The sequence below is a fragment of the Mixophyes fleayi genome, chromosome 11 (assembly GCF_038048845.1).
Source record: "Mixophyes fleayi isolate aMixFle1 chromosome 11, aMixFle1.hap1, whole genome shotgun sequence".
Taxonomy (NCBI): Eukaryota; Metazoa; Chordata; class Amphibia; order Anura; family Limnodynastidae; genus Mixophyes; species Mixophyes fleayi.
In genome coordinates this window covers 86,745,143-86,770,221 of record NC_134412.1, presented here as the reverse complement: position 1 = coordinate 86,770,221, position 25,079 = coordinate 86,745,143, and the positions used below count along the sequence as shown (strand labels likewise).

General features: G+C 40.9%; 1 protein-coding gene and 1 long non-coding RNA gene across 6 annotated transcripts in view; one reads left to right on the top strand and one right to left on the bottom strand.

The window, feature by feature from the left end:
* The window catches only part of CAMTA1 (calmodulin binding transcription activator 1), a 1,141,371-nt gene that overhangs the window by 527,788 nt on the left and 588,504 nt on the right, over positions 1 to 25,079 (bottom strand). The window lies entirely within an intron of this gene.
* On the top strand, positions 1,582 to 24,581 carry LOC142107729 (uncharacterized). Of its 2 annotated transcripts, none has more exons than XR_012680003.1 (3): positions 1,582 to 1,732; positions 18,231 to 18,305; positions 22,432 to 24,581. It is a non-coding gene; the product is annotated as an uncharacterized LOC142107729 (long non-coding RNA). The 2 variants fall into 2 exon arrangements; XR_012680004.1 differs by having other exon boundaries at positions 1,582 to 1,736.

Below are 25,079 nucleotides of genomic sequence, written 5' to 3'. Positions count from 1 at the left end.
CACTTTTAGCAATCTCTCTTGGCAAAATTAAATCTAGCTTTTCCTGTACGGTTCCTCAATACAAGAGCACCACTGCGCACGTGGTAAGTAAGTCTCTTGCTCCAGCCTAACTCCCCGCAATGGCCAGCGCCAGCTTGGCAATGTGACATCACCAGAGGTTTTGTGCTAGCACTGGCACTTTGTAATGGAGGCTCGATGTATTCTTCTGCCTGCATCGAGGGGGCACCGTGATTCAATGCGTCTCTGACATTTTTATCTCGTCAAGGGTTAACTTTCAACTGAATGTTTTTTGTTACATAGTATCATTGCCATAATTATAATCATAGAATTGTTTACTATAATTAAAACTAAATTAGGACAGCTAAATTGCAAAAACACACCCAGGCCTTCTACCGTTCATAATTGCAAACTAATTGCTTTGAAGCTCTGTTTTTGTAGATATATTTTTTTGTTTCTTGTTTTTCTAACTTTGGTTTTCTGACTCCTGACATTATTGGTATCCATGGGAAATATGTTATGTAATATTACATATTAGGAGTGATGTACTATTTTCACCCCCAGCAGCCCTCTGCACCCACTTAAACACCCATATGCACCATTGTCTCCTCTGATCAGAGTAACGTGAAAATGAGAAGAGCTTATGCAAATGAGATCTCCCTCCTGAAGAGGATTGTCTGCTGTTCAGTGCAACTCAGCTGCATGCGTTATTACTAGCAAATCAAACTTCCTTTGTGTTCCTCAAAGAGTGCTTCCATAATGTCACTGGTTCTTCATAAAATGATCACCCACATTCCCATGTATACGTTCACCTAACAAAATATTTAGGCAACAGGAGCCCTTTAACCATTTCATGACCAGAGGCTCCCACCAACCTCTATGAATGAGACAATTTGTTTTTTTTTTTTTAAAAAAAAAAAAAGGTTTGCATATATTTTGTTAGAATTTAGAAATAGTTTTAATTTTAATTTTTCTGCAAGTAAATTTTAAATTGTTTTTTTTTCTTGAGATATACAGAGTTCTCTTTTGGTAATATTTGTAAATATTTTTTATTTTTTTTATTGTGAGTCCACTTTATAGGGAATAACAAACAACATTAGGGGGAAAAAATACACCGTTTGAAGATTATGCTTTTTATAACTCTTACATGGGTAAATGTAATTCACTAGACCTCCTATCATATCATACTTGTCAACTCTCCCGGAATGTCTGGGAGACTCCCGAATTCTGGGTAGGTCTCCCGGACCCCTGGGCGAGTGGGGCATCCTCCCGCGTCTGCCCTCTTCCTAGTAAAGTGGGCAGAATAAGAGATGCAATAACGTGATTCTCAGGGAATACTCCCACTGTAAAATGATGCATCATGATGCAATTTGTCAAGCATCACCCCCTCCGCCTATACTCCCTCCAGGAACTCCCGAAGGGCACTACAAAAAGTTACAAAGTATGTATTATATATGTGCATTTTATGTAAAATTTAGAGTAGTGATGTAAATGTAAGCAGCATTTTATTTTTATTTTTCAATATTATCATCAGTAAAGGATTCAGTGTAACCTGGATCTAATGGTGCTGCTTCTATTACAGTAGATCCAGTTAAATGAGTCTGACAGTGCCAGCAGGCAGAAGGGAACGGATACCGTTATCTCCTGCACTGCCCTCTGCCCTTGGTAACCCCTGTGATGTCACTGCACTAACATTAAAGGATTCCCAGAGTTGGGATGAGCAGCCATGTTTTAAGTCAGTAGGTGGTCAGCAAATGGTTAAAGAAGGGTGGATTTTAGGAAGAACAATCTCCAAAAACTGACACATATAGGAAAATGTTACAGGGTGTGTGATAAGACTGTTCCAACATCATAAGCCTCATTTTACACTAATCCTTAACTCCATGTTCAAAAGTTGCCTACAACAGTGTGAATTAAAATATACTTTTGCATTCCCCTTATGACGTTGACTTGGCGTTAAACAGGCACATATGCCGCTGATGCAGCGCCAAATGCATTTCGAGAGGCGTACGGCTCTGCGTATTGGTGGAAATATACTTTTATTTGCCATCTGCATATTCTAAAATTAAATGTGCTATTATTTAAGTCATCTCATTCCTATACATTCAGCTATACTGTCATCCAAGTGCAATCTGTCTGGACAGTTCCCTATAGCTGCCAGTAGAGGGCCTATGTGTTTGTATTGTGTAGTATTCAGTCTCATCATGTGCAGACAAATAAAATATATGTTTAAAGTATTATATGTAATCTGTGTGGAATACTGAAAACAAACATAAACAAGCTCATGCTAAAAATGCAACTCAGGGTCAGTTGTTTTTCTATCTTTTATTTTCACAGTTTGTTCATTTAATTTAGCAGAAAACAAGCCGGTTAAGTTTCAGGCCCATAGGCAACTTCTAGAACTGTTTTTTTGCAGGTTATCCACTAGGTTTAAGATGCACTGATGGATCAATCAGGGGGCCCAGAGCTTTGTGCATGTCATAATATACTGAATGCTCTGATTATCTGCAGGGCTCGGTCAGACCAACTCTGCAAATGGTACATGACGCGTAGGCAAACTGAGGGGGTTTCCTAGTGCCTGGAAACCCCCCCCTCTCAGCCTGTATGCTTCAGGGGGCTGGACCCTGCCCCGGGACCAGCCACTTTGCAGCTTGTGTGCAGATCGTTTCTGTCTGCACTATTCACAGCCATCTCTCCCCAACAAGTATTGAAAGCAGCAAGAACAGGTAGGAGGGCGCAGGACAGTCTGTCAACTGTTCTGACACACTCATTAGGACTTTGTCCTGACTGTAGGGAGAGTTGGGAGGTATGTCCCGCTTCACACGGCTCTGCTCGAAAAGGGAGAGCTGTGTGCCCCTAACAGTAGTGCACGCAGCATTGCCCGTGTATATGATGGGGATAGGAAGAGTTGGAGAGCAGCCAACCACTGTCTAATATTATAGCCACGCCCCCATGCATGCTGGTCACGCCCACTGGTGGTGTGGCATGGAAACCCCTCTCTACAAATCCTGCGTTTGCCTCTGTGACGGAAGCTGACCAGTCTGAGAATCAGGTGTTAGATGATCCCGGTCCCATCTCTGCTGCTCACACTAGCAAAATCTGACCAGTGATTTACACTTCTGCTCATGTCAATGGCAGAGGTGTACCTGCTCCAGAATCGATAATCCCAGCATAAGCAACTTTGTACTGCAAAAACCTGTGTTTGATTGAGCCCTAAGGGGGCATTCCAGAATACTGTTTAAAAATGAAAAATTTCACCTAGGTGGTGGCCCTAATTAAGCTAATTAACAATCTGCACAAACTACCAATTACTGTGATTTGCATAAGGAGAAATATAAACAGACATTATGTAATGGTTAATATCTGATCTAAATTTGACACATTAACCACATTATCCTTCTGAAGAGGCTATAAGGAAAGATAGGGGCTGTGACTGTTGCAGTGAGAGAGGATTATCACAGGTGAATAAGATTGACAGGAAGGTTTTGGAAAACAATGGGGATTATGGGAGAAAGACCAAAAACAATGGTTCTGTTCTGTAGAGGAGCTAAACTCTGCTAACAGGCTTAGCAAAATGGTTTAAACTCTAGGAAAATGCCTCCAACAGGAATATCATTACAGATTCATTTCTTTATATGTACATTAGAGACATACAAATAAAGAAAATAAAAAAATAGCGCCTTAAACTAAGAAGCAGCCTGTTTACTAGGGCAGTGCTATTGATCTGGTCATTGTTTGTGCAGTTAAAAATAATATCCACTTGCTGCATGGAGGCAGCTTATTAAACTCCAGTCCAGAGTCACAGTATCTGTTTATTGCCCACTAGCCTTGTTTAATGTATACACTAAGTGTAGTTCTGCTAGCAGACTAATTCCATCAATTACTGCCCTGTGGGTGAAGTTCCTGGATGGTGAACGTTTTCTTATAGGAATGTTTTGCCTCTAGTGATTCTAAGAATGGTAAGATCACAGTGTAAATATCAGGTACTAAGTAATACCATCTGGTCGATAACAAAAGGAGGAATGACAGCCTTTATGTGCAGGTTTCTCCATACCGGTAATACAGCTTATCTTGGGTAGTAGCAACACCTACGCTAAGCTTACCCAGGTCTGTGAGTAGTGGCTTCTTTCCCGTTCCTCAGAAAAGGACCTTGGGCCTGATTCATTAAGGATCTTAACTTAAGAAACTTCTTATTTCAGTCTCCTGGACAAAACCATGTTACAATGCAAGGGGTGCAAATTAGTATTCTGTTTTGCACATAAGTTAAATACTGACTGTTTTTTTCATGTAGCACACAAATACTTGATAGCTTATTTGTACACTGAAATTTAAAGTTGATATTTGTGTGCTACATGAAAAAACAGTCAGTATTTAACTTATGTGCAAAACAGGATACTAATTTGCACCCCTTGCATTGTACCATGGTTTTGTCCAGGAGACTGAAATAAGGGGTTAAATGTATGAACCTCCGGATTCTTCAACTCCAGCGAGTTCGGCGTCTTCAGCGCTTAAATTTAAAGCGGCGCTGCCTTGTAAAGGGAAACTTCCTTAATGAATCAGACCCCTTGTTGCTAAATATATGGTGTGCAGAAATATATGCACTGTACCAAATGGTTAAACAGTACTCTTAAGATTTGTAAAATGAAGACGCCTTATTGTCTGTCTGCAATCCAGCAAACTATTAGATCTAAATCATGATGAAACATAGATTACACTACATGGTTAGAAATATTACTGAGCACTTAAAGGAGGTGACAATTCTGCCCCTGCAGATATCAGTTTTTAGTCGATACATATAGGATACTGTAGATATTTATTTAGGCATACATACTTTAGTTACTTAGGGCATATTGAGCAGCACGCTGGCTCAGTGGTTAGCACTTCTGCCTTACAGCACTGGGGTCGTGAGTTCAATTCCCGACCATGGCCTTATCTGTGAGGAGTTTGTATGTTCTCCCCGTGTTTGCGTGGGTTTCCTCCGGGTGCTCCCTGTTTCTCCCACAACATACTGGTAGGTTAATTGGCTGCTAACCCCTGTGTGTGTGTGTGTGTGTGTGTGTTTTAGGGAATTTAGACTGTAAGCCCCAGTGGGGCAGGGAAAGATGTGAGTGAGTTCTCTGTACAGCGCTGCGGAATTAGTGGCGCTATATAAATAAATGGCAATAATAATATTATTAGCAGAATAATACGAAGGCCTTGTCTGTAAAAGTTTGAGCACTCTGGTCTAATTGCATGTTTCAATTAACACAACTTCTAGGTACAAACAAACAGGACAAGTTTCATTTTAATGCATAATTCCCATTTATTTGTTGAAAAAAAAAAAAAAAACAGCGAATGTGGCATGTAAGAATATTTGGGCACCATTCCAGTTGCTTTATTAATGCTTTTTAAGGCCTCAAAACATAATGGACATGTTAGGCTTTAAATTAAGCCAGATGGAAATAACCCCAGTACACTTAGATTTGCAAAATCGAGACACATATTTTGTTGTCCGTCTGCAATTCAGCAATTTAATAGATCCAAATAATCACAAATGATCTGACCTTTTAACTTCTCAGAATGTTGTGCTTGCTCTTAACAACTACGTACTGCTCCAGGATGCCGACTGAGGGCTTAAAAATAAAGATACGCGACTGTTACAATGCAATAAAAATAGATCTAAACACTTCCAGCTCGGAGTTAGAATGAGCTATCATTAAAATATGGAAGTTATAGGGAACTGTGAAGTCAGTGCAAGACCTGGAAGACCCAAAACAACCTCAGATAGAACTGTAATATGCAAAACAGGAACCACAAGGAATATCATTGTATAGGACGTGCAGAAAGGTTCAACTGACACTGAAGTATTGTTCTACAGGTGCACAGTACAGTGTTCCTTACACAAAAGGATACTGCATGGAAGATTTGTCAAGAAGAAATCTTGTCCTTGTGGAGCAAAGAATGGATTCAAATAAATATCAACAAATCCTAGAAGCTAATATCCCAGAAACTGAAGCTGAAGTTGAATATTTCAGCAAGACAACGAGTCAAAACATACCTGAGAATCAACCATTAAATCCATACAGGAAGGAAAAAGAAACTGTTTGGATTACTTCTCAAGTCCAAAATATTTGAATATTACTTTCCTCTTTGCTATTTAATTCTATGAGGAGATTTCAAACAGGTCCAGTGAATCAACATTTCCAGTGAATGAACATTTTCAAGTTTAAATGCATCAAAACAAGCTTTACACTTCTTAGCCAATCATAACAAGGGTCTCATGTTATGCTATTAAAGTAAGTCACGTTGTTCATTCACTGGACTGGTGCATTTGATGGCTTTGTGTGTTCAATCACTGGGAATTTCTGCATTTCTCCTTTTTGTTTGGTTGTAAAATTCTAAACTATTACTTCAATCTTTAACTCCAATAAATTCTTTTAAAAGTGGACATAGGAATGATGACGGTACAGGTTGCAAAATTGATTTTATGATGCATCTTCCCATAACAGTTCATTCACCGGACATTACACACACACACACACACATTATATTTATATATATATATATATATATATATATATATATATATATATATATATATATATATATATATATGTATGTATGTAAGTGACTGGAATGTGATAGTATTACAATGAAGGCAGTAGCAGAAGCGGCAGTATGACATACCACCGTATACCCCCCCCGCCCCCTTCCAACATGGCCTGAGTGTATTTCTGAGCTAGAACAGTTCTATAAGGAAGAGTACAGCTAGAACAGTTCTATAAGGAAGAGTACAGCTAGAACAGTTCTATAAGGAAGAGTACAGCTAGAACAGTTCTATAAAGAAGAGTACAGCTAGAACAGTTCTATAAAGAAGAGTACAGCTAGAACAGTTCTATAAGGAAGAGTACAGCTAGAACAGTTCTATAAGGAAGAGTACAGCTAGAACAGTTCTATAAAGAAGAGTACAGCTAGAACAGTTCTATAAAGAAGAGTACAGCTAGAACAGTTCTATAAGGAAGAGTACAGCTAGAACAGTTCTATAAGGAAGAGTACAGCTAGAACAGTTCTATAAGGAAGAGTACAGCTAGAACAGTTCTATAAAGAAGAGTACAGCTAGAACAGTTCTATAAGGAAGAGTACAGCTAGAATAGAAAGAATCGGAGCTGACTGCAAGACACGTGAGAAAGCTGTGATTTCCCTCAGACGGGGTGATACTAAGAACTAACTTTAGCCCCCAAACTTTAGCATGTGCCACATTCACCGTTCCATTTGGTCCAATCTGTAAATTGTAGCAAAAAAACAATAATTTTGCATTGACATGTAATACATCATATTAAAAAATTAATACCCATTAGATTGTTTGTGCTCTAGATAAGAATAATACTTGCTGATTCTTACGATTAGTTGACAAGTGCAGGAGGAGGCAAGGTGAGGCCATTGCATCATGAAATACCGACACGACACTGCATAGCAGGGGGCGGGGTTTTATGGTGCAAACCGCGTCATTAAGCCCCGCTTCCACTAATATCTGGGAGGCTTCCTACTCTACCGAGAGGACTCCCCGACATTCCAGAACCTCCTGGACATTCCGGATGGCAAGTTTGGATAAAACATTGAAAAATGTTGCAAATGGCATCTAACCTGGTAAATGTTTGACAATTTAAAATTCAAGTCTGTTACTGTGAAGAATATCTATGCAGAGGAACGCTGAAGGATTGCAGAACAGCAGACTTTGATACTTTTAAATTCATCTGAAAGTTAAAGAGCAGTAGTGCAGATTTCCCGACCGCCAGTGAACCAGTCTCCTAGTTATCAGGAAAGACACAGACTGTGCTCTGAAATGTGTTGGGCTTCACGGTAAAATGATTGTTCTCCCGAAGACAATGGAGGGGCTTGATAAAGATGATCCAGAAAATGTATTCACACTAGTAAAAAGCACTAAAAATGCAGCAGCATAAATTTACAGTGGGGAAGCTGGGATGTAACAGGGATCTTAGGCAGAATAATTCTTTTGTGCAACGGGCAATAAAGTCTTGGAATATGCTACCTATGGAAGCTGAGAAGCCAGACGATCTATGCTGCTGCGGGTTGAATAGAATGTCTTAAAGGCATGGCAGAAGGAGACACAAAGATAGATAAGACACAAGGAACGATTGTTGTTATAATGTCACAAGTGTGCAGTTTCCTCTTGGCGCTGTATCTGTACCCCATATATTTATGTTCCATTATTTACATTGGAGGAAAATAAGCACATGGCAAAAAAACAAATAACAAAGAGGAAAAAATTAAAACAAATATAAAACAATTTCCATGCTGCCCCTTAATCTGCTCATCTAGGGATAGGCGGAATTACCATAGTAGCAAGGGCGCAGCTGCTATTGGACAATTGTGTGTGTGGGCGGGGAGCAAGAGGTGCCGCCTATGATTCCACCCAACCAGCAGAAGGAGGCGTAGACAGGAATTAATAAATCTTGGGATACACAGAAGGCCTAGCCATTCTATCTAGCGATCATCCTCCCGACCGTCCAATCATTGCTAAATGTAAAGACTATCAGGGCCAACAAATATCTAAAGTAGCAGAATCCAAAAACTCTTTTGCATAAACTTAGAGAGTCTGGGATTCCAGTGATCTGCCTAGATCCAACGATGGACCAGGCAACCTTAAAACCCTTTAAACCTCGACCTCAACCTAGCTAACAAGTGTCTGTGAAAACCCCAGTGGGCATCTTTTCAGATGGTTGGGATGGGCATTGCATGGGTGAGCCGAGAGGCCTTAATTTTCCCTTTCTCCCCTTCTTCCCTGTCCTCCTGGATCCCTACTCCATTTATATTTTTTTTAAACCATTTTATTTTGGGGCTTTCAGTACCTTCTTACAGCCAACATCTGTCACTAATTACCCTTTATGAAAACCTGGGGCCATATTTATCAACAGGCCGCCCTTAGAGGCGATAAGGCTGATGTCTCAGTGCTGCAATTTACCAAGAAAATATTTTCTGGGGCAGCTGGAAGACATGGTACCGAAATGGTTAATAAGGTCTGAGGAGTATTTTAAGATTGAACAATATTACCCACTAATATAATATTTACTGTTAAATGCAGAATGAACATAGTTGCAGGCCTTATTTAATTAAGTTTTATCAAATTGAACATGATAATTAAATAGGCTCTGAGAAACGGTGACAATTAGATTACTCTAGTCGTTATTATTTAGGCTGCCCAAGGTGTAAAAGTTCCTGCGTGCTATAATATTAAATCCTACCTAATTACAATCAGTTCTTTGCACAAACTGGATGATAATATTTATTAAAAAAAAATTCAGTTGATTGAGCAGGTACAATGTGCATGAAGACTAACAAAAAAAAAATAACCACTTAAATTATCTGTATCACGCCCATATCCATATAGGCCCTCCCCTAATCAGTGCTTAGTGTATATATTCAATAAGCACTGGGGTCATGAGTTCAATTCCCAACCATGGGCTTATCTGTGTGGAGTTTGTATGTTCTCCCCGTGTTTGCGTGGGTTTCCTCTTACACTCTAAAAACATACTGGTAGGTTAATTGGCTGCTATTAAATTGATCTTAGTCTCTTTGTCTCTATGTGTGTATGTTAGGGAATTCAGGCTGCAACCCTCAATGGGGCAGGGACTGATGTGAGCGAGTTCTCTGTACAGCGCTACGGAATTAGTGGCGCTATATAAATAGCTAATGATGATGAAGAGTCACCAGTGTGTGGAAGGACTCTCAACATAAAACTGAATGAAAAAAAAATCAATACTTTTCAGAATGACCACACCGCTCTTAGCCTTCTGAATTTGGGTCTGTCTCTTGAATACTCAATCTTTTGGTAGGTATCCACCATCAGAGTAGAAGATTCACATGAGGAAAAATGTGGGAAAAAAACAAAAAACTGTAGTAGTTAATTACTAAGAGAGGAAGGGAGGGTGTGATGAGAATGGATCATTTTTTGCAATTTAGTAGTAGATATTCTTAATGCTCCCTCATTCCTCCAGCATAAAGTGCTCTTAATGTGCAAGGCATCCTGTTGCTGGCGTACAAAATCTGATTATTCACTTTAATTGATCTTACACAGCCTGGAACAGGTTAGGTACAAATTGTTGTTGTAAAGTTTGAAAGTGGAGATCCCTGTTAGATATATTAACACTTTCATTATACTCGTTAGTATTTATGAGCAATGAAAACTATTAAAGGCTAGGTCATGCAGCGTTCCAGATTGCTAGTTGGGTCCTACGGACATCCTAGACCAGAGGTGCCTAAACTCTGTCTTCAACAGCAACCAACAGTTCATGTTTTCAGCAGTTCTTTAATGACGCATTACCTATTTCTACAGACAGAAATTCAGAACACATGACACATTACACAATAACTCCAAACAACAAATAAAACGTGTGGCATATTTCTGTCACAGGCCACTAGGAGTTCTGCCCAGGATTCACCAGTTGACTATGCTTACCAGAGGGGCGGAGTTTGCACAGCGGTCCTCTGACAACATGGTGAATAGTGGAACGTATATAACAGCAGATGGAGAGAGGATGCCAATGGAATTGATGATAGTCAGTGACTTGCAGCTATACTGGTAGATGAGTCAGCGACTTGCAGCTATACTGGTAGATGAGTCAGCGACTTGCAGCTATACTGGTAGATAAGTCAGCGGCTAGCAGCTATAGTGGAAGGCAGGTTTCAACCACGGAGAGCCGGGTGGACGTGAACAGGTGAAGGAAGGTAATGGGAGAGTCAGTGGTCTGCGTTCAGCAAGTTGTACCACTGCTGTGAAGGGAAGACTTGTCCAGGTGCAGGTAGGTAGCGGGTAGTCAGTGGTCTGCGTTCAGCAAGTTGTACCACTGCTGTGATGAGAAGACTTGTCCAGGTGCAGGTAGGTAGAGGAGGCGTCAGTGGTCTGCGGACAGCAAGTTGTACCACTGCGAGGAGGTGAGGACTTGTCCAGGTGAGGATGAGTGGAGGAATGAATAGAGTCAATAATTGTATGAATACAATGAGAGCACAGAGGAACTTGCTCCAAACAGATATGCAGCGTTATAGCTAATAGTCTATAGTGGGTATGGATACCGCTGCTGAGTAGAGAAGCTTGTCCACGAGGATATGCAGGCACAGCAGGAGAGCTGAACGGCTGAAGCGGGTATGGGAACCGCAGGTGAGCAGAGCAGGTAATCCAACAGACAGCTGAGGACACGAGCAGGATACAGAAGTCAGTAGCGGGTATGAGATCCACCGATGAGTAGAGCAGGTAATCAGCAGGAAGCTGAAGACACGAGCAGGACACAGGAGTCAGTAGCGAGTATGGGAACCACCGATGAGTAGAGCAGGTAATCAGCAGGAAACTGAAAACACGAGCAGGACACAGGAGACACCTTCAGAGACTCACAGGGAATGAGACTCAAGATCAGGCAACGATGTAATGAGCACAGGTGCCTTAAATAGGGAGAGGTGCCTCATCCTCCAATTAGATTAAAAGCAAAGGTCATAAGAGTTCTTGGGTGCTGCGCATGCGCAGTCCATCAAGATGGCGGACGGCCGCGGCTCAGGACAGGTGCCGGCAGGAAGGCTAGGGAACCACGCACCAGTGCAGAGGCACTCACGGTCCGGTGAGTGACAATTTCACATTGGACTCTTAATATCAACAGTCTATATAGGTGCCACCAGACCCATCGTGGACTCCTAACAGGCCACCAATGACAACATGGCATGAAAATTAAATGAAGGGAGCGGTTAATCTCATCCAAGGTAAATCAGAGGATAACTCTTGAATATTCAGAAACAGGAGGTGTGTGAATAGTCCTTCGGGTGACCACCTGTGACTCCAGCTAAAGGAGGTGTTCCATGAACAAATTCAAGGCCAGGCTTGTGTCTAGATCCTGCTTACCTTTGTACAATATTTGGCTACAGGTAAAAGAATCCCTCTGGCCCTATGTTCTCAGGGGAGGGACATTGGTGTCGCTAGGACCAGGTTCACTACCCGGAGACAGGAGCACATGCCTAGTACAATGTTTAGCAGAAAATGAGTTCATCCTCCAAGGTGGGCAGGACAGGTGCTGATTTTCGGACCTAGCACATCCTGCATAAATGTGCTTGGAGGCCACAAGCGCCCAGGTAGCTTCCTTATTGGCCACATGCATTACAGATCAAGCAAGTGACAATGTCAGAGTAACGTTCCGTCTCCCCCATGTGGTAGATTGCGGAACTTCTACAAGAAGGAGGTGTTGCCCTGAGATCACCGCCTATGCCATTCTGCATGGTTAAGCTCAGGGACAGTATCAGCAAGACAGCCTGATACCACAAGCTCCGGTCTCTGTTGAAGTGCTAATGACAGGGGTAGTCGGTGCTGTATACCCCTTCTTCAGACTGTTATGGTCAACAGGCGTGGAGACATTTTTAGTGCCTTTGGTTCCTCCACTTCACTACTATGTGTAATTAGGCACAGAAGTAAGAGCACTAATGACTGTGCCACACATCGGAAACAAAATATCACATTCTAGAGTGGCCTCCTGTTCCATGCCGACATCACTCTGTAACCATAACAAGGACTAATGTGCCAAGGGGCATTATTGCATCAGGCACAACGGACGGTGGCCCAGTATATTCACTTATCAGGCTATAAAAAAAACCTTGATTTGCCAGTCTCATTTTGCGGCGTTATCACTTCCTCTAACACAGTGCAACTTCCAGGTGCAGCAACTCCGGAGAGTGAGGCAGGCGGAGGCCAAAGGTCTCCCAATCTGACCTCTGCTGCCCTAACTCAGGCTCAAAACCTGGAGCAGGAACTGTCAATCTCGAGGCTGCAGTGCCCCAACTACCAGGTAAAACAACTGGTGGGATCGATGCAGAAGTGATTCTCCCTGTACATCTGCCAAAATCCTTTCCCAATATAAACACCACGTAAGGAATGGCCAGGTTCAAATTCTGAGAATTTGTTTTTGGAGGTTACTCTCTCCCTAACTCACATTTTACTGCTCTTTCATCTTTTCTCCTTTCCTCTTCCTGTGGTTACTATCGTCTGCTTCTGTGCAGTGGTTAGTGTATTCTACGTTTGCGTTTCTCCGAGTGAAACGTGATACATTGTGAAGTGGCACAGAACCAATGAGGAAGAAGACTGGGTGGAACAAAAATTATAGGATCAACTCCAAACAGAACATTTAAGGCTGAATTCTGCTGAAGAAATGTGCAAATGTCCACAGTCAAAGCCGGAATGAGGCAAATATTCCGTGGAATAGTACTGAAAATATCGCTCATCCCTAGCTCGAATCCTGCCCATATTAGTGACGGTGGTAGTCAGCCCATTGGTGAAACTTTGCCTCTTTTACATCCATTAAATCAGGACTATCCCACACAAGAAAAATGGGATGGTTGACAAGCTATTAGTCACAGACTAAACCTCTCCTGTATCCGCTAATGTAATATCAACACCTTGGGCTAGATTTACTAAACTGCGGGTTTAAAAAAGTGGGATGTTGCCTAAAGCAACCAATCAGATTCTAGCTGTCATTTTTTAAGTGCACTCTACAAAATGACAGCTAGAATCTGATTGGTTGCTTTAGGCAACATCTCCACTTTTTCAAACCCGCCAGTTTAGTAAATATACCCCCTTGTGGTTAAAAAACAGGCTAACCAAAATAAACGAATAAGGAGTAACAAACCAATAATGTTGTTTTCCATTTAGACACCAGCTAATGTCTTCTGGCTGTGAGCGCAGTCATATTGCCTACCGCCATAGAGGTGTGAATTAAAATGATCAGCCACAACAAGAGTGCCCCCTATTGGTTAAAATGGGAAGGAACAAAAAAATCTACCTGCAACTAGCAGGCATTTATTAAACATGGGAGCTATTCTTATATATTATATTTCTCCTGCATTTCTATATTTTTTTTAATTAAGTGCTTTTATGTCTGTCTTGAAAACAAGCCCTTGATATCCCAGGTAATATGTGAGAGGTGACTAAATATGTGATGGCAGCGAGCGGGTTCTCTTTTCATTAAAGCCGTGTAATGATATGCAGCCTGCATGCGCTACACATTTTGTGGCTCTATAAAACGGGAAAAAGAAACAGGTTTTCTGTCGCCTGTAACTATTTTAAAATATGAGCAGCTTTGCTTGGTGTTATATGGTATTTACCAGCATAGTAGTTTTATTGAATCTTTCAGGCAGGATATAAAAAGCACAGCGACTCGAAGCCCCCCGGGCGCCTGCGGATAATTCAATACAACCTGTCTGAAATCATGGAGGCCTGACGCTTGATCAGGTGAAGGGAGGCGCGTTCCGGGGTGTAGAGATATAATCCCAGTCATTTGTGAATCGTGTTCCGTGCTAGAGAAGCCTTCTATTTTGTCCCAATGTAACACAAAACCAAATTATGGGAGGTTTGAGGCCCCAAAATAGAAAATAAATTTTCACAGGTCTCTAGATTGTGTTGTAAATAAACATATATTTCTCTGGACCTCTGTTCCTGTAAAGGGTTTCTACGTAGTAAGTAAAATGAAGTTAATTAAATGTATAGCAATTTCAGTAGCGATATGTTATCCCCAAGGGTGCCGAGAGGAGGGGGGGGGGGGGGGGGGTTGGTGTAAAGTACTGGAGCCCAGACCTGCCTGTGTAGTTGGAGGAGTCACCACCCACCTCTTTATGTGGCTACGGAAGGGGCCCCAAGGAGCTTATGTACCAGGGCCCCCAAAATTTCACCTGGTGGCTCTAGGTATCACAACACTGTACTGTGGCCACAATTGGTTCTACCCGTGAATAGCTATGCCCATGTAAAGTTTGTAACATACTTTCCAATATTTTAAACCTTCCCTCCAGGAGGGAGATGGGTGTGGTGATGTCATCAACTCACTGTGGCCCCACCCCCTGCATGTTGCAATGCACTAATTTAATTCACTAATTTGTGCAATGATCCCATCCACTATTGCAGTGGCTGAGATCCGGGAGGACGGCTTGCTCTTCTGGGAGTCTGGGAGACTCCAGTCAACTCTGGAGTCTCCCGGACATTTCAGGAGAGTGGACAAGTATGTTTTGGAATATGTGCACAAATTAATTTAGTATCTAGACATGGTTTTCTTAACCCAGCGGTGGGCAACAAACGGCCCCTCGGTCAGCTGCTCCTGATCTTATTAGCACGGGGGCAGCCAACTTCTGCGTCACCTGACCTCCCCTGCACAGTACAGGGAGGTCATGTGGTTTCCCCGGAAGTGGAAGGAGTGCACTGTGCTCTCCCCCTTCCTTCCTCTGTGCGGCCCCTTTGAAGGCTACTACTTCATGTTGTCCCTCACTAGCTCAACCTATTTTGCCTACCATGGTGGAGGCAGCCATTTTCTAGGCTGAACCAAATTCAAGATGGCAGCCTGTCAAGTAACTAGAAGTCAGTGGTGCTTCATCCCTCAGTCATGTGACTGGTTTCTACCGAACTAACTGGTAGCATTCTTGTTAATAGGTGATGTGGCATAGCTACAGGTGTCACAGCAGTCGAATTTAAGATTGGGCCTCAGAATAATAGTGGACTCGGCAGCAACCCCAAATGCCTAAACGTATAGTAATGGAAGAGGGTTCATGGGTAATTACCAGTTCCTTCTCTGTCACATACTGCCATCCTCCACCTAACGCAGAGTGCCAGACTACCCGTTAACCCCTACACTTCCAAGAATTATTCATATAGCTTAAATGTGCAGAGCAATGTCTTTACTCGAACTAGTTCAAGATAGAAAATGAAAGGCATTATTTCCTCCCTCCCTCTCAGCCTACAACGCTTTGCGTACGACCCTAAAATTCTGCCGTAGAACCCTGACGTTTAGAGTTACGTTCTATGGATCGGTATATCCAACTATTCCATAAGATCAGCAATCAACAGGAACTCACATGTTTGGAAATTTTATACACGTCATAGTGATTATTGCGCTACCTTATTGAAGCACATCGTCATTTAGAAAGTCTTGCAAGGAAAATCATTTCAGCAAAAAAAAAAAAAAAAGGAAGCTAATCTGAAGAGCAAAAGTGAGAGTTAAAACCGATAAGGTAACACAGACACGACACATGAGGTGACGAGCAGGGTTAGTCATCAGCATACATTAAATATGACTTATTATCATACATGACATTTTCATCTCTATTAAATAAAACCCTCTGACAAATATTGAAACTAATCCTGCTGCAGGAACAGCGGTCTTGTCGTTTCTGGGGTAGACTCTGCTCCAGCTGTCACTCACGTCTGCAGCGGAGGAGACAAACCGAGGGTGTTGGGGAAAGATAACTGATTATTATTGTTCTTAAATTAGGGCCATCTTTCTCTGGGTGACAGTAGCCAGAGTAATTCTATATTGTTGTCACAATGCTTATTATACTGTTCTGTAACAACCAATAAAACCTGCTGAATAGAGGACGGAAAGGGGAGAAATGTTATTTTGAGTGTACAATATTTTCTTTGACAAGCTGTAAGAGGAACATCTGTGGAGAGGAAAATGAAAGGAACAGAACGGAAAGACTAGTTCTGGTACGATTCTCTCCTCCTGTACACCCCCTACCACCATGCCCCCCCCCCCATTCTTCCCAAACCACTTCACTAGGGGATTGAGGGTTTTAACCAATGATACTGCCGCTAGGGCCGATGCTACGGTTAGGTGAACCTAGGCGATTGTCTAGTGCGCCAATGGTTTGGGTGCTCCTAAAACATTGGACAAATGACATGTCCCTGCTCCACTGTTTTTAATGCCCCCGCGGTGTCCTTACACAGAACGCCGGCGGCTGACATGCAGGAGAAGCAGCCAGCAGCTTCTTACATGTGAAGCTGCTGCTCCTTCATGTCAGCGATACCTTAGGAGTGTGGCGATTGGCTATGACATCACAGCCACGTGCCAAGATTCCAGTCCCAGGAGCCACAGTTCCGTCCTCCCCCTCACACCAGCAGGGGTGAGGGGACAATGCTAAATACTATGTTAAAAACATTACATTTAACTTGAGTTTAAAAAAGCCCCAACATTTTAAATTACGAATTTGTTTGGAATTCCGCATTTTCTCTGTGACTTTTGTGAACCAACTAGGTGCACATGAAACAGCAATTGTAGAACTTGGAAATTAGCTGAAATGTTTTGCTTTCTAAATCATACCATACTTGTCCATTTTCCCTGGGAGATCAGGTCAGCTGTCAAGTATGGGAGGGCTTGTGGTGATGCCGTTGCGTCATTATATCCTCCCCACCACCTTCGCGATTCATGGCAGCAGGGGAAGGACTTAACATGAATAACGTAATTAAACCCCGCCTCCGCCCAAGATCCGGGAGAGTCATCCCAGACACCCCTGGAGAGTGTACTAGCATGAACGATATTTTACTAGATGTTCCCAATGACTCCCTGCAAATTGCTTCAACAGTATGTGACACAAGAATTTTGGCATACAGAATTAACATTCCCCCACGGACTTACGCACAACTCAAATATAAATTAAATTGTTTACACATCTGACTTTTTTTAATGTAGTGTTCCTCGGGGGGAAAAAAAACAACCCCACAAACTTTTTTTGCAGCCTTTTGACTTGACAGCTGTCCCAGGATACACGTGCTAGACGAGCATTATACAAGTCTGCTAAGTTGGTTTTAATGTCCGACGGTATAACTATACGTAACAGATGGGCCTGTAACATATTTTTCCTTCTACGGCTCCCAGTGGAGTTAAAAATACCATTCCACGGTGTGCTTGTCGTGTATATTACCACTACAGCCACAAAAACTACAAAGCTGAATATTTAATACATTTGCAAACGGGTTCAGTTTCACGGTGTATTGTACTCGACTGCTCATCAAAGCAAAGTTTCGGGAAAACTCTGTGGAAGAGTAATAGGTAGAAATAGAGAGTGTATAGCATTCATATTATGAGCATGTTGATACTATCCACTTCATTTAATGCAGAGCCTTAAAGAACATCCTGAAAATATAGGGCTTAAGTGCCAAGTACTTGTGTTTTCCATTCATCACTCACAGTGTTTCCATCCAGCTATTAAACCCACATTGCATTTTACAATTTACATTTTTGATGTCATGTTACAGTAGAGCAAAGACATTTTTAAAGCTCCTCGTTTTCCCCCAAGCAGATGTAATCTGTACACATTCTACATTAAACTTATGTACCCAGACTTACACCAGCCATCATTAAGAATTATCAATACCAGGTTGTTGGTTGTTTGCGGGAAAAAATGATAGTTTTATATTTAAGAGCTATTTTCCATCTGTGTTAGAGGAAGGATGCCGAGCTAACGTGGGTTCTATTTAGAGGCGAAATAATAATCATATAAAACATGAACAGAATTGGCAGGTATGATCATAGGGAAATATATATATATTTTTGCATACATGTATAAATGATTGCCGGGAAAATATAATCATTATGTCCCTCTTTTAGGAAATAGATATGGATTAAATGCCCTCTGAGTTTAGGTTATTTTGTAGCAGATGGTCTTTCCTCCAGGACACACAGGCTAAAACCACAGACACGTTCAAAATCCATTTAAACATCAGATTACTTTCATTCTTGTCAGCTAAAGTAGCTGGGAGACATCAGCAGTTCCAGCCTGTTCCATTAATCAAAATTCAGAGAGAAAAGCCAACGTGCGGCTATAAAATCCCCCGACTCGTCGCCAGCTTTACGTACAGGGAATCTAAAACCATCAATCTTGCTTTTCTTTTCCCTAACGGTCAGATAGAGGGATTTTCTATTTCAGCATCTGTTGCTTTTGTACGGTTCACGCAGAAGCGAAATTGTGAGCTAAATTGCAGGGTCAAAGTTGACAAAAATGATAATTTATGTCCTTGGCTGTATTTCGTGGCATCATTTTTTCCCCCATAATCAATACAGGAATTTAGATCACTTTCAAATTAATGAAACTCTTTATTCTGTAATAATATTTTTTTTTATTAATCCTCATTGGGTTTAATAATGTTTACGACAAAATATACACGCTCACATAGTATAAATGGGAAGAAACAGATAGAGCGATTTTATTTTTTGAGATGCATCAAGATCCTGAACTTGTAAACCTTCCGCAGATTGATGGAACTGCGCTGATACTTAGCTCCGCCCACTCACACGCACCTGCCTGTGAGTGCAGTATGTTGTGCGATGTATACAAAGTATACCTGCCAAATCTCCCGGAATGTCCGGAAGACTCCTGTAATTCGGGTCAGTCTCACGGACTCCCGGAAGAGCTGACAAATCTCCCGCATCCCGCCGTCCCAATATGACGCAAATTGCGGTGAATAGCGGAATTTAGGCCCCGCCCCCGCAGCAAAACTGCATTTTTGTTGCGGGGGCCAAAATGATGCATTTTACAGCGCCACGCCCCCTCCCCGCATGCCCCTCTCCCTGAAAGAACTTGCCCAAAGTAGGCAAGTATGATACAAAGTAGTCTATATAACACCTGTTTAATATTTTTCTTATAGCTCTAGGATTTAAAAAAAATAAAAAAAAAATAAAAAAGAATCATGGCAGCAATTATATCAATGTAATTTTACATTTAATGGGTATGTAGTCCCCAGACCAGAGGACACAATTAAGGTAAGATAAGATTAAAATTAACTACTCCACTGTACCCTCAAATTACATTTAAATAGCAAAAAGCCCATCTCATAGTCAATCATTAAAAAGCAGCTAAGATGGGTCAAAAAGCTCTAATTGCAAAGAAGAGCATGCTCACTTTGTGGCTTTTAAAGGAGAACTCAAAACTAAAAGAAAAATAGTTTGAGTGGACTCCAAGGAGTTAATGTGAAAAACTAAATTGTAGTTACCAAGGATAGATACGCCATTCATCAAATTTTAGACAGAGTCCTTCTTTTATTTGCGATTTATTTATAAAGCTTTCTGGTACCTTTGAATATAATCAATCTGCACAGAGCATGTATTATCTCGTAGATTCTGAGCCAATCACTTCAGGCTCATTGCGCTGCCCCTCCTTCCTTGCTCTCAAATAATGCAGACAGAAGAACTTCCGTAAACAGCTTTTTTCATTTTTAATAAACGTTAGCTTTCAGCAAAGAGGTGGGACAGATAGCAGGATAGAAAGAACAATGGTTATATATAGTAATTTCCAGTAGTAAGTTTTAATTGGAGTCCAATGAAATAAAAACAGCTCTCCCAACACAAATTAGACCATGGGGTAGCAAACCTTCTAAGAAGGAAAAGTGGAGGTGTTGCCCATAGCAACCAATCAGATTCTAGTTCTCATTATCTAGTACATTCTAGTAAATGATAGAATCGGATTGGTTGCTATGGGCAACAGCTCCCCATTTCCTTTTTAGAAGGTTGGATATATCTACCCGTGTGTCCCCAATATGCCCAGTCCACATCCATTTTCCTGCAATAGTACACCCCTTTTTCAAGTAGGACAACCTCTTTGTGGCTGACAAAAATCATGACAGCATTGGAAAACCTGGCCTGTTGGGGAATTGGGATTAAAAATGATCTCATGCCAGTTAAATCAATTTCAAGGGTTTTGTATCAGCGTCAATAGAAATCTAGAACGCCGATGACATCTTTTTTTTAAGCGCACATGAGACCATGATGGGTATAACAGACACATCAACTTCTATTAGATCACGCTTGCAAACTCTTGCCATTAAGCTAGCAAGGTTTGCTGGAACTTACAGTTCCACAACAACTTGGGCACCAGTTGTTACCAAAGCCTTTATTCGATTACACAGTTTGAACTCAATCCGGTGGTTCTTAGTAACATGACCGAAAGGGTTACTCAACGTCATTAAAGAGTTAAGCCAATGGCTTGGACCTGCATTACATGTTCAGTTCATCCAAAATCAGATAAAAAAGTAAATAAATAAAAAACAAAGGATCTGATCCGTTCATTTCTGAAGCAATCTTTTAAAAGTTTGATCAGACATAATAAAAGGTTTTAATATTTAAAAAAAAAAAAAAAGAAAAGTTAATTTCTTTTGTAATGTACCAGAGATTGAGCCTGTGCTAATGACTCTAATTTGTATTCCTAAGAACTGCAGGTGAACTATTCAGTTGTGGATAATTTCTACTGATGTAGAACCAACACATATGGCGTAGATTTTATTCATGCCTAGCCCAAGATGCATGCATAGAAAGATGTACCACATACTGTGTTTTGTACAACAGTGCGCACAGGTTGGAGAGGAAATAAAGCCATAATTGATCAGATTATGTGGTTATAGAAAAATCCTGGAGGTTGTAGCAGGGAAATATATATATACACACATATATACATATATATATATCCATCCATGTTCACCTCCAGACCATGGGATCTTCATATGCATTTTGTCTTTCCTTTTAAAAAGGAGTAATAATTTTTTTATATATATATATATATATATATATATATATATATATATATATATATATATATATATATATATATATATATATATATATATATTTCCTCTGCTTGGGAGGTGCTGTCTTAAAAAAATGGTGGGATTGTTTAGTAACTGTACAGGAATTGGGATGTTACCGTAGCAACCCTGCAGACTGACATTTTCCAGCACGGAATGAGAACAGATGTCTGGTTGCTATGGGTTACATCACCGTTCTTGCAGTCAGCTGTCCACCAGATCATAAATAAATAAAGCTCTAGCACTCAGTGGTCACAAACTTCCTGTGGGAAGGAGACTAATAAGGCCATTTAGCACAGAGTACCAAGAGAAATGTTATTGGGTAGTTGGTTCCATTAAAAAAATAAAGGACATTGCAAGGGAAGAGAAATTACAGGAGCAAATCTTGCAAATAAGTCACCCCTCTACAGGAGTATAAACTTGTAGGAAGTGTCATTTACATGGCAGCTCTTTCAGACAATTCTTAGCCAAAAGGGTTTCTAGAACAAAACACATACAGTTTCCCCCTACAGACAGACTACATCACCCTTGTAAGGGCTCATTAGTGCAGGAAAGAATTTTCTGATCAGCTTGTAAACCACTATAGATCACTGAAACAATGAGAAGAGACAAAGATCTGTAAACCTCTCTCAAATGGCAATATGCAAATAAAGTAAATCAGTCATATTCAACAGAATAGACGTCTGAGAAGGACATTTGCATGGCAGCCCATATAAATGTTGTAGTTACTGGGTTTGACACAAGCTTGTGTTGGCAACTATACAACTAAAGTTGAGTGCTACAACTCCTCACTGGTTCGCCTTTCCTTAAGGGGCTACTTAACACTATATACGGTGGTCATGTGGCCAGGTACTGAATAATACAGTTCCTAGCCACATTGTTGGAGCTATTAACAGCTTGCTTACCATGCACTGAGGAGGCCTCAGGGTTAAACAGCCTCCTGCCGTTATAAGTCTGGGGGGCAGGTAACAAATTGTTAAAGATAAAGTGTGCAGTGGGAGGACATTGTGTTGTGGATCTGTACGTAGGCACATACCTAATAATATTAATATACTGTATATCTTGGTTTATAGACATGGAAATGGCGCAGCAACGGACGTCTTACGCTGGCCAGCGGTACTCGCAAGAGAGAAAAAAAACATGCAAGCGATGCAATAAAGTATATGATTAATCAGTCACAATTCTCTTTCTTGAACTGAAGAGATCAGGGTTCAGTCGCCTGCAGTTATTAGGTCTTCAATGTATTTTCTTTTGAGCAATGCGTTAATCGTGCGCCGCTAAGGAGGCAGCTGTGGACCATTTAAGATGTGATTTATCAAACCCTTACACTTTTATAATGGTGACTCTTTTAATAACAGTTCTTTAAATATTAAAACAAAGTGAGTGTTAGGCTAGCTGAAAAAGAAATGATAGCTTTAATATAGTCGCCGGCGACGGAGATTAACCGGCTGTATGAACATCTTGGCCCCCGAACTCCTTTGTTGTACTGAGAGCGAAACAGAAGCTGTACACCCATCCTCTCTACATTATAACAATGCTATGTTTTCACTTTGCTATGTGTATTACTTTTATTTTCTTCTATTTTTATGTATCATATGTTGTGTGTTGACCAGTTGGTATAGAAGACTTCAATGGAAACGGATTGGACAATAACTTTCAGTAGGATACATTACAGGCTGGGATGTAGCCAGAACTTTGGGGGTCCCCTGGCAAAATTTGTAAGGGGTCAGTAAGGGTTCTAGGTCCCCCCTTCTACTTAATGAAATATCCAGACATTGCTTCTGTGCAGACAATCATACCCCCCATTTTCCATTCCTCCTGCACTAACAACACGCACTTCAATTCCTGCTCAGAGAGGAAGAGGTTCCGTTCACATTTCTGAAAACTGGTGCAAGATAATTGTACAAAAAAGGTGCTGTAACCCTTAGCAACCAGTCCCCACAATACCCCAGCATTGTACCAGCATGAAAATAAAAGGTAGACAAAGCACCGAAACTCTTTCCCCTTGTATGCAAAAGACGATTAATAGTTGTCGCATGGTCTCATGCTACGGAGAATAACCAGTTGCAAAAACATATCGCCGAATATGAATTGAGGAACTCTACTTTATTTAAGAAGATTGGAAAAAATAAATAAAAAAAATAATAACAGTTGTAGTACACCCCAGTGCAGTACATTTATACACAAAGTACAAGATTAGCCACAGGGTTTAAATACACAAGTAAATTCATTATAGGCTGACATATTCTATCTCATTTCACAAAACCGAGCGCCACAAAACAATATGGATGAAGTGCAGGGTTTCATTTGATACTCGTAGCGCTGTTGCGTGTGTGTATTTTTTTCCTTCTCTCTCTTTTCCTATTGTTCTAAAGCGCACATAGTAATTGCCACGGTAATTGTGCCTACTTGCCTGTGGCTTCCGAGATAAGATCTCTTGATTTAATTTGTAGCAAAATGTTTGTTTTCTATTTTCTATCCATTTGACTCCAGGAAGTGAATGCTCTGGTGGGAGCAGTCTAGTCTTTTTAGTTCTCTCATTTCCCCTAAACGTTATACCATACATCTTCTCCGATTTCTGCATTCATTTCCCTGTACAGACATCATTTGGCTATATCTTGACTACTTGATACAAAAAAAATGTAAATGCATAAAATACTATTTTTTTCTGAATTAGTAAACTTAAAAAAAAGTGTTTTGCAAGAGACTTGGGGATAAATTTATCAAGCTGCGGGTTTGGAAAAGTGGAGATGTTGCCTGTAGCAACCAATCAGATCCTAGCTGTCATTGTGTAGAATTTGCTACATAAATGACAGCTAGAATGTGATTGGTCGCTATAGGCAACATCTCTACTTTTACAAACCAGCAGCTTGATAAATTTACCCTTTGATATTGTTTAAGGGAAAATACATCTTATCCAGTCCTCAGGGACCCCTAACAGTGCAGGTTTTTCATATCTCCTTGCTGGAGCACAGGTGTAGTCATTACTGACTGACACATTGTAACAGATCCACAGGTGGTGTAATTATATCACTTGTCACCTGGAAAACCTGCTCTGTTAGGGCTCCCTGGGGACTGGGTTTGGAAAACCCTGATCTAAGCTATTACATGTGTTTAAACATATGTTTAAAAACAACTTCTGTAACAAAGAACTCACAAACCATGAATGTATTTCCAACATGAAAGCCTGTATAGAAATAGATCGAGCATGGCTGAATTACCATCATATTTAACAAATGTTTGTTTGTATAGTTTATTAAAATATTCTATTTACATCTGAAATGAATGAATTATATTTGCAAAGAAATTGCTTTAAACTGATGGTAACATATATAAATATGCAACTGCCAGTATACTTGTTACATACCAGTATTTGTGTTGTGTTTCTCTGTCCTAAGGCTGTGATCTTGCAGATCGGCAGCTGGTCCTGGAACGTGTCTACAGTACTGTGTGGAATATAATTACTCATTGCTTTAACCTGTGTTCCCCAAGTGGCCAATCAAGGAAGTTCCCTGACTAGCCAAACCCCTCAGTCTCACACTGCCCTTCCTGTGCAACAGGTTATTTTGCTGTGAAAGAGATTAGTTTGCTGTGTAGAAGTGCAAATCATTTCTTTGCTGTTTCCTGGGTGCCCACCTCTCTGTGCTTCATAACTTACATCTGGTTGCCCCAGCCTCAGAGTACTCACAAGTCATCACTGCTGCCTGTCCCAGCCTCAGAG